Here is a 10,781-nt window from a genome sequence, read left to right as displayed (position 1 = left end):
GCATATATGCAGACGCACACACCTCTTCAGACAATTAAATCACACCAAGCTGCTAGGGGACAGGAGGCCTCCGCGTGTTACGCGAGCAGCCCCCCTCCCCTGCTAAGTATTATTGACAAATCCATCAAGGGCAGTGATGCATTGGCTTCCACCTTACCTAGAAGGACACTAGGGCAACGGTGACATGCTGTCACCGTGGTAACTGCGGCTGAAGTGAACAGCCTGTTAGGATAGGTGACCTCTGTTGGCAGTGAGCCTAGAGATGTAGCACTCACCCGGCTGCCATGTCATGGGGACCCCAAGGAACAGCCCGGTGCCCTCAAATTGATTCATTAGGCCCTAAACGTATCGATCGCTCCAATTTGCAGGAATTTATTATATTGATATTGGACTGATTAACATTTTGTGCCAGACTGGTTCGATATGTGCTTGTAACAGCTTTTAATGATTAATTGACTTTTATGATTCCATCTCAGGGCTGTCAGTGAGCTGTGAACTGTGGGCAGGCTTGTTCCTTGACTGTCTCTCCAGTGGCACAGGGCAGTGATTGAATACCTAGGAAATTAGTGTCCTTGCTGTCTCATTTTATGAAAGATAAATGCTATGACATTTAATGCAGACCTTAATTTAGAACAGAACTAAGCAGATCATTTTGCAATTTAATCATAAACAGGTAAATATCAAAACTTGTTTAGCATTTTACAAGTTAAGCACACAGAAGACGGAGGCAAAGCAGAGAAGGCGACAAGGGAGCCGGCAAGAGGTAAAATAAAATAACGTGGGTTGGAACTGCACGGCAATTTAATAATCACGTAATTTATTAGGGGCAGCATCCGAGCCCATTTCTCGGCCCAGAATATACTGCTCTCATTCACTCTATGGCGAGCCCAGGGCGTGCCGCTTGGCACAGCTGTAAAGTTAGCATTTACCTTCAGGGCTGAAGGCAACCCTGCAATATTGCCTGGTGAGTCGAGGAAAATACATTGACTGATTTGCCACAAAAGTAAATAGCAGGAAAAGGGACAGGCTCCCGTTTAATAGGTGTCCCTGACATGTAATAAGGGGAATATCACATTCAGCATGGTTTATGTGTTACCTAAAACAACCATAAACATTATGAAAAGACGGCAGGAGAAATGAGATTTTATTGTGCTCGCTAACAACAGAGAGAGAGAAAGAGAGAGAGAGAGGAGGAAGGCTGGGGGATGCCAGCTCACACCTCTTGCATTCATATTTAAAGCATATTTTCTGCCTTTCATTTTAATTAAAAGACTTAAGTTAGGGGGAAACTGTCTAAACATCATGTCAAATTATTCATGTTTGTACATATAAGGAATGAGATGAAATGGTTTCGTGCACGCTTCTTCCTTTACTGTTGAGTAGTTTTCTTCCTTGCTGCGCAGGGTGAGGACACCTTTCTCTGATGTGAGGTTGTCGGACGATGCAGACTCTAACCATTTGCAGTGTACATATTTTGCGGCCCTCATCTGAGGACTGCTTGATCCACAGCAGTTCCGTTTGCTCCAGTTCTACAGTGTTGAAAAGGACTGGGAAGTCACCCAGCCCTGTACGACAGAAACACCCATAAACATCTTGTGGCTTTGATCACTTCTGAGCCGAGTCCAAGCTGTCTCCTTGTCTCCCTCACCTCCTGGGCTTTCAATCTAACATCGCTTTTACATCAGCTTGGAATGATGGCTTTTCTGTGATTTCTTGTTCAATGGTAAGCATGAATTAACTGGGCTCCTGGCTATCTGTGTTTCTCTCCTTCTATATACACCCTTGTGTGTGCATATGCCTAGGTTATAAGCCCAGGCTTATAAGCCCTGTTTACTATCAGGAGCTCTTGGCTATAAATGGCACTATGATGCTCCTGTTCAGTGTCTACAGCCCAGCTAGGGTGCCCTTTTCGATGCGGGAACTCTGGAAGCACAAACGCCCCACTGTAGCTGAATCACAGTCCCAAACTGCAGAAGAGATTTTCAAATCTGCCCTTCCTTTGATTGGCCTCAGGGTCTTCTCCCTTTGGGGACATTCTTTTCTGAGATGTCTTCAACAGGCTGAGTGTTTCCTTATGCTGAATGAAATCTTGCGGTGGAACATTTCATTGGACCCAGCCCCACACAAGCTGCCAATAGGCTGGGGCATGCCCCGTGTAGATAGTCTCTAGAGAGCCGCCCATCATGAAGAAGGGTCTGCCTCTCCTCGTTGCTCCAGCATGCTCCATGCCCATGTGCAGAGGGAAGGCATGGGTTGCTTTCCAATCATTCCCTTTTCTTGACCCACCACCGCAGCCTCTGCCACATCTGTTCCCCCACCTTCCTTATAGCACCACAAGAGGTCCTTGTTTCCCACAGGCTGAATGAGCTGGGAGCCTGTCTTGAGACTCCTGCTAGAGTTTATGTCTGGGATACTTTAGGAGGAGGGACTGCCTGGAGAAAGTGTGCCACCACCCACACCGTCAGTGAAGGGAGTGCATGAGAACCCTGAATGGCAGAGAAGGGAGGAACAAAGAAGGTTCTGGATGCAAATTTTTACTACTCCTAATGATTCCAGAAGCATAAGGAGTGTATAGGGAAAGGAAGCAGAAGTGTTTTCGAGACAGGGTTTCTCTGTGGCTTTGGAGCCTGTCCTGGAACTAGCTCTTGTAGACCAGGCTGGCCTCGAACTCACAGAGATCCGTCTGCCTCTGCCTCCTAAGTGCGTGGATTAAAGGCGTGCGCCACCACCGCCCGGCGAAAATCATCTTTCTGTATATTAGTAATCCTGGTCCTTAATTGCAGATTCAAACTGACCCGAGGCTGTGCTCAGCGCTCGTTCCGTTAAGTAGCGGATGTGTGATACAAACACAGAGACCACACAGGCCAATTGCAGACCCGCTGTGTGCTGGTTCTGATGGTGTTCCTCTCCTTTGCAGTGTCTCATGAGCATCACACACCCATCCTCCCTGTCATGTTAGAGCCCAGCTCTCATCACACCTGTTTCAGTCCCCAGCACTCACTTCCCAGGGAGAGTCCCGGGACTCACAGAAAACACGCTTGCCCCTCTTTCCAATCATGCATCCAATAGCTTTCTATGTCTACTGTCTTCTGGCTCTGCTCTCACCTACAGGTCATATTGTTATCAGAAATTCCACGATAAATTTAGAAGAGGGGAAAAATGTAAGAATTTCCCCAAGCGAACAGGTGGAATATATTATCTCCTATTCTGTGCATATTAATTTTCAAAATGCTCATCTTTCAGTAAACATTTTAGCTCAGGTAAAGAAAGGTACAGGGGTAGGAGATGCCTTACTCCAAATTCAACATCAAAGGAAAAGAAAAGCAAAACCAAACAATATCCAGAATTCCTTTTTTTTAAAGATTTATTTCTAGGGGCTGGAAAGATTGCTCAGCAGTTAAGAATACTTGCTGCTCTTGTAGAGGACCCAGGTTCCATTCCCAGCACCCACATGGTGATTCATAACCACCTATAACTCCAATTCCAGGGAATTTGGTGCCCTCTCTGACCTTCAGGGGCACCATGCACACATGACATGGTATACATGCATATACACAGGCAAAACACACATAAAATAGAAAGAGAAAATCTAATTTATAAAGATTTTTAAAAGATTTATTTGTGGCTGAGGGTTCATTTAATCCCAGAACTTGGAAGTCAGAAGTAGGCAGATCTCCGAGTTCAAGGCCAGACTGGTCTACAGAGTGAGTTCTTGGACAGTCAGCGCTACACAGGGAAACGCTGTTGCAAAAACAAAACAAAACCAAGCAAACAAAAAGATTTATTTATATTATTTGTGTGTGTGTGTGTGTGTGTGCGCATGTATGTGGCTATATACATGAGTGTGCAGGTACCTGCAGAGTCCAGAAGAGGGTATCAGATCCCCTGAAGCTGGCGTTACAGACAGTTGTGAGCTGCCTGACGGGTGCTGGGAACTGAACTTGGAGCATCTGAAAGAACAGTAAGTACTCTTAACCACTAAGTTAAATGAAAATATTTGTATTTTACAATGTACATGTTTACATATGAATTTTTTAAAAGTAAGTTTTACAATACATATTTAAAATTTTTGTATTACGTGAACGTGTGTTTTGCCTGTATGCGTGTCTGTGCCCCATGTGCATGCCTGGTGCCTGTGAAGAGGGTGTCAGATTTCCTGGAATGGGAGTAACAGAAGGTTGGGGGTCACCCTAAAGGTGCTGGGAAGAGAAGCTGGTCCTCTGTGAGAACAAGTGCTCTTGACCACTAAACCGTCTCTCTGTCTCTCCAGCCCCAGCAAAATGTTTTTCTCCATAGATTTTATCTATAAGATCTAGAAGAGACACCATGGTATATTTTACTCCTCAATCAAAACATATACAAAAGGCATATAGTATACTGCATATACCAGAAATCCTAGTACTCCATATTTACATTTTTTATATTAACATTTCTATTATATGTTGTAATTTTACTTGACAGTCATTGCCTTTTAAACTGATGGCATAGAAGTTAGGTTAATGTAATCCCAGCACTCAGAAGCCTGAGGCAGAAGGATCAAAATTCGAGGTCAGCCTGAACTACATTGTTAGACTCTGTCTCAAGAACAGTAAACACATTTTGATGACACAAGTCATCGTTGATTTGAAGACTTACTTTATTTCATTCTATAGCCATGTTTGTATGCCTCTAATCTGCACAGGGAAAGATAATTTTATTCACGTCTGTATTCGTCACTTTTCATCATTGTGACCTAAATACCTGATGTCACTGAGGGGAAGAGAGCCTTTTGTTTGGCTCATGGGTACAGAGGGCTTCAGCTGATGGAGGCAGGGAAGGCAGCTAGATCGTATCATGGTGAGCTAGGAAGCAGAGAACAGAGAGAGGACCAAGCAGGGTAAAACCTTCAAACACCTGTCCCCGGTGACACACTTCCTCCAGACCGGCTGCTCCTCCTGGAGGCTCCACGGCTTCCAGAAATAGCACCTCCAGCTGGCAGGCAGGTGTTGGAAACATGAGCCCGGTGCAGACATTTCCATTTAAATAATAGCAATGTTAGTCTTCTTGGGCGACTACCTCAAAGGACCACGGGGCTAAGCAGCCTCCGCGGGGCTAAGCAGCCTCTGCGTAAAGAGAATTTATCACTCATACATAGCTCTAGAGGTTAGACATCCGAGTCAGAGCATCAATGTGGCTGAGCTCCAGGGACTGCCCTTTGTAGGGCTGCAAACCTCCTGCCTTCTCATTTGAGCAGATGAGATCCCTCCCAGTTCTCTGACCTTTTAGGACCACATGAATCCCATTCCTGAAGGCTCCGCCTTGACACTGTCTGCCTCTCCCAAACCGTGCCTGTAAAACTCATCATTCAGGGCTTTAGCTTCCAACGGATGAATATGAAGGGACACGAACAGTCTATAACATTTAGGACAATATTTTTTACTCTCAGCTGTTTTCATAGTCACATATGCTCTAGTTTTAAACTTAGCCAAGTTTATCTCTTCTGTCTTCATCGGGCCCCAGAAAGGAAGCCTTTATTGGCTTCCATGTTGTGGTCTTTGTAAAGATGCTGAGAAGTCAGCGCACGCTTCCAAATATCTCAACTTGGTGGGAGTACACTGAAAATGCCTCATTTGGAATTATGTCTCACGTTTTATCTAAATGTTTCAACAGCATGCAGATTAAACAGCCGACTTTGGGGTCATCATTGCTTGATGCTCTGTTTCTTTCCAGCCTGGGGATTCATTTACATGAGAATAGGGGACACCTGCCTTACCTGCATTGCTTTGTGGACAAGCTCAGCCCTGTGTTGGTCCTGTGCTCTTCTGGGGAATGTGCAGTGTGCTTATGAGGCTCGATGAACCAGGAGGCAGTGTTTCTGGGGACAGTGTGGCTGTGTGGAAGCATCCCCTGCTTCTAGTTCTTATCCCTAATCCAAGAGGGAGGAGAAAATAAGGAGCGAAGGGAAGCTCCTTCTTGCTTCTCTCACAAGTGTGGCTTTACTAAGATGCACAATTTTTATGTACTTGCCAGGTTTGGGGTACAGAGGCCCCCAATTCTGGGTGGAAGAACTACTAGGAACTTCTTTAGAAATAAAGACTTGGCGTGAGCTAGGGAACAGTTTGTGGCTTTTGTTGTCAAACCTGACTAGCACATAACCTCGGGAAGCTCACTTTCCAACACAGCCCCTTGATGACATTTCACGTTCGAAATATAGCACTACCTATGGTGGCCTTCCTACATTGGCATCTACGTATCACACACACATATACACGCACACATGCACACACATGCACACACACACTCCCACTATATCTACAACCCTGGTTTACTTCCACTGCAAGATTGTTGGGTGTTATCAACACACAGGTGTGCTTTTGGATGTGAGAAGGAGAGGAGAGGGAGAAACAATACCGTGCTGTACCTGTGGAGGTCAGAGGACAACCTTGGGGATCATTCCTTACTTGAGACAGGGGCTCTCGTTCACTGCTGAATGGATACCATGGTAACTGGATCTGAAAATCCTCTGTTGCATCTCCCATCTCTCCACAGGAGAGCAAGGATTACAGACATGTAGACAACTGCATCCAGCTTTTACATGGCTCTGGGGATCTGAACTCAGGCCGTCAGGCTTGTACCATTGGTGCTTTCACCAGTGAGCCACCTCCTTGGCCCCACACTTGCGTTTTAATAGCAAGCTTATATGAAGAAAGAAACAGACAGGGTTGTTTAGGGTACTGCACTAGCTACTTTTTGCTGTGACAAAATTAACTTCAAAAAAAAAAAAAAAATGAAGGGTTTATTTTGGCTCACCGTACCAGGGTGCAGTCTTTCACGGAAGAGAAGTCACAGTGGTAGATGCTTGATGTGGCTGGTCACATCACATCTGCCCAAGAGAGTCAGATGAACATTGCTGCTCATTGGGGAGGAGAGTCAGATGAACGCTGCGGCTCTCCCCACCTCAGTTAATCTCATCTACAAACTTCCTAGCACACAGCCCTGGAGACCTGTCTTAAATGTGATTCTGGATCCCACCAAGATGACAATCAATATCAGCCATCAAAGGCAGAGCTCCAAACCTCCATGTAATATGAGCAGGTGGTTCTGCAGAAGGGCACACAAGAATCAGAACCCAAGGTCCTTGATGCTCAGAAGGACGATCTGTGCTGTATCTAAATCCAGGGCCTGACCTAAGGCATCCAGATCCCATAGGCAAAGGCAATGCCTTCAGTCAGTTATGAACATGTTATATGCCATAGAAGCCCATGTTAGAATGGGCCACTCCAGAGATGGGCAGAGAGCCTGCCATGAGGTTTTCTCCAGGTTCAAGGAGTGATATGTTCAAGGAGCAACAGAGCATAGGGCACCTGAGTAATTAAAAAGAGGGGGCAATCTGGACCTCTGATTCAGGCTCTGAGACTGATGGTTTGTTGATAACATCTCAAATGTTCTAAGGCATGTTCCGTTTACCATGGATGAGTGAGGAGATTAAACAAACTAAAGAAAACAAAGTGAATATTAAAGCATGGGATGGTCATCACAGACTGACTTCTGACAGGCAGGGCACTGTTTCACATGATCTCCATCCAATGTTTCTGGGTCCTTGAGGTTGTTGATTCGACACTCTTTGTGACAGGCTTGGGATGTGTTCAGACGGCTGAGACTATCATCTTCACCAGACACGAGGTTGAAGGGGGCAGAACAAACACAGAGACCTTTGCAGCCAGATTGGATCTAACTAGAAAAAGTTTGTAAGAGCCAGGGGATGAGAAATATGAGCTGGAAAACTCTGAGTCATGTGGCTGCCTTGGGATGAGGAGGAAATCCTAGCACAGCATCCTATTACTTGTTTCTGCCTTCCGCTTAGGTGCTAGGTTCTGGTCCCATGTCAAGTTCTGCTTCATGATGAGTAGATTCCCAGTGCTAACTGCTATCTGCCATGTCTCCATCTCTGTGTCTCTGTCTCTATGTCTGTCTATCTGTGTGTCTCTCTGTCTCTGTCTCTGTCTGTCTGTCTGTCTGTCTCTCTCTCTCTCTCTCTCTCTCTCTCTCTCACACACACACACACACACACACATACACATTAGATCTTTAGATTAAAGTGTGGTGTCACTAAGGCTGATGCAGAGAAGGGCAGATCTGCCCAGAGTTGTTTGCTCAACACTAGCTATGCCTAACTTTCAGTGGCACTCTTTCTGTGTGCCAGATGTGACTCTCGTGCTAAATGTGTTTGATCTTTCTTAATCACCCTTAAAGATTTTCACAAAAATCCACGGGATATACAAGGACACCGAGGCACAGAGAGGCAAAGGGCCATGCAGATAATAGATAAATCCAAGATCTCTACTGGCCCAACGAAATGCTGACAGCTGGCCAGCTGTCATCTCCAGCAAACACTTAACATAATTCATTTGATAATACCCATATCTGTAGAATTTCACATAATTTAATGCATATGTAGCTGTGCCTCCGTTGTTGTTATTACTTAAGCACCTGCCAGGTATAAGTCCCTTTTGCACGCACTCTGTCTTAACCCTTGCCCATTTCAGTGATGTCGGTGCAATGACCATCTTCATTGAAAACCACTCAAGGTCTATGCGGATGGTTCCAATCCTAAATATTTCTTTTCCCTTGAGTAGGGGATCAACCCTTGCCCTCCGCAGAGGACTCAGAGACTGTCCCCTTTCTTCTGTGGGGCTGTATCACATAAAGCAAAAGTCTATTCTCTGCCCTTCAAACGCCTAATAGGAACAGTTCCAGCCTTGATGCAGCGGGACAGAGGTTTTCAAATTAAATATAGCTCTAAGGTGATGAACAGAAGGTATTTACTAAGGATGGGGGCATGGGTGGGCTCTTCATAATTGTAGGGGTGCCTCCATCTCATGATGGCCACCTGCATTTGTCCTCCTCTCTTAAACAGTATGTAAGGCCCCAAGTACCTTCACCAATTGACTGGAGAACCTGACACTCGAGCTTTATACTCCTTCTATTTTTATGCCCTAGATATAAAGGGACAGATATATTCATATATGAATATATATATTCTAGATTCTTTACGTGGGAAGAAATGAAATATTTATAAATTTCCCAGTTCCATACTTTTTCTACAGATAACATAATTTCATTCTTTTTTTTTTTTTAAAAAAATATTGTTTATAAAGCAAGTTGATTTCTACAGAGGAGGTGTCTTGTGTTTATGGCCAGTGAAGAAAATAGAAAGAAACTCTACCTCTAAGAACTGGGTCCCCGAGGCCTCGGCAGCAGTATGTTGTGTTTCCCCACATGTGGGAATGATGAAGGGTCAACGTAGTCACCAGTTGTTCAGAGTTACCCAGGCTCCAACGTGGACACGACAGATTTTCTGGGCCAAGTGACCTGCTGCCAGAGGGGGATTAGAGAGAAGGTGAGCAGGAGATCAGCCTGGCACTGGCGGTTGAAGTCAGGCTGGATGTAATGTGACATCCTTTGCTCCCTGCTGGTTTTCTTTAGCTACATGCTGCTTGCCAGAAAGGAATCTGGTATCTTGACAGCCAGCACCTCAGGGATAAGTTCTCCAAACAGAGATGCTGCACATGCCTGGTCCTAGCCTCGTGTGCCCTGCCAACATCCTCAAAATGGTACTGCTCAGCTGCTTTGTTCCACACGTGGCCTGCAGTTCCAGAACTTTCCACGATGAAACTCTGGGTAACGGCACGGCAGAAAACTTCTTGGTTATCCTGTACTGGTTGGAGATCACTGACATCAATGACCCTAGTCAGCAGAGGAAGCATCTCTGGACAGTGGACAGTTTCTGGCGGGCTCTATAGATCTGGGAGTTGAGTCTGGACATAAGCAATGTTTTAAAGAAATGTACATGGGCCTTCGAGGCATCAAATCTCCTGGGGTTTCCGGAGCAGCTGGAGCAGCCACTTTCTCACCATCTCCTCCTGGCCTACTAAGCGTTTTTTAGACAGGGTTTCTCTATAAGACCTGATTGTCTTGGAGCTCACCATGTAGACACCAGGCTGACGTTGAACTCACAGAGATGCACCCGTCTCTGCTTCCTGAGTGTTGGAATTAAAGGTGTGCCAGCATGCCTGGTCTCATTTCATTCTTTATGGCAGTACAAAACTTTCTCAAGGATGGGTTTCACACTGTCACTATTCATCCATTTCTTTATGGACCTCTTAGCCAATTTGGTAATCTGTGCAGCTTGAATTTGAGAAATAGAATTAACGGTGACGACCAGTATCCAGATTTCAACTGTATAGTCTTCAGGGCAAATGAACCTCTCAGAGAAAGCTGTCTTCACTAATCTCTATTGCTTCTCTCCTCAACGTGTTACAGTTTGGATGGCAATTGTCCCCCAAGCCTCATGGGCTAAAGGCTTGCTTGCCAATGTGTCGCAGTGCTGGGAGATAGTGGAACCTTTGAGCATTGGGGGTGTTCTCTTAAAGGAACCTAGTCTAGCTTGCTTTCTGTTACTGTGATTTAAAAAGGAAAGCATGACCAAAAAAAAAAAAAAAAACTTGGGAGAGACCACAGAGGAATGCTGCTTACTGGCTTGCTTCCCCTGGCTTGCTCAAATACCTTTGTTATATGGTCCAGGCCCATCTGCTCAGGGATGGCACAGCTCACAATGGGATGGGTCCTCCAACATCAATTATTAATCAAGAAAAACACCCCACAGACATGCCTACAGGCCAATCTGAGAAAGGCAATTCCCCAATTGAAATAACCTCTTCCTGGGGACACCTAGATGTGTGTCAAGTTGACAAAAACTAGCTCTCACAGGCTTTAAAACATTCTCCTTCTCTCCCTCCTTC

General features: G+C 45.3%; 1 pseudogene; it reads right to left on the bottom strand.

The window, feature by feature from the left end:
* Positions 1 to 6,988: 6,988 nt before the first annotated feature.
* Positions 6,989 to 9,746, bottom strand: LOC119823766 (annotated as a pseudogene).
* Positions 9,747 to 10,781: the final 1,035 nt, after the last annotated feature.

This window comes from Arvicola amphibius, chromosome 9 (assembly GCF_903992535.2).
Source record: "Arvicola amphibius chromosome 9, mArvAmp1.2, whole genome shotgun sequence".
In the NCBI taxonomy this organism is placed as follows: Eukaryota; Metazoa; Chordata; class Mammalia; order Rodentia; family Cricetidae; genus Arvicola; species Arvicola amphibius.
Note: the sequence above shows the minus strand (reverse complement) of the source record. Positions and strands in the feature narration are given on the sequence as shown.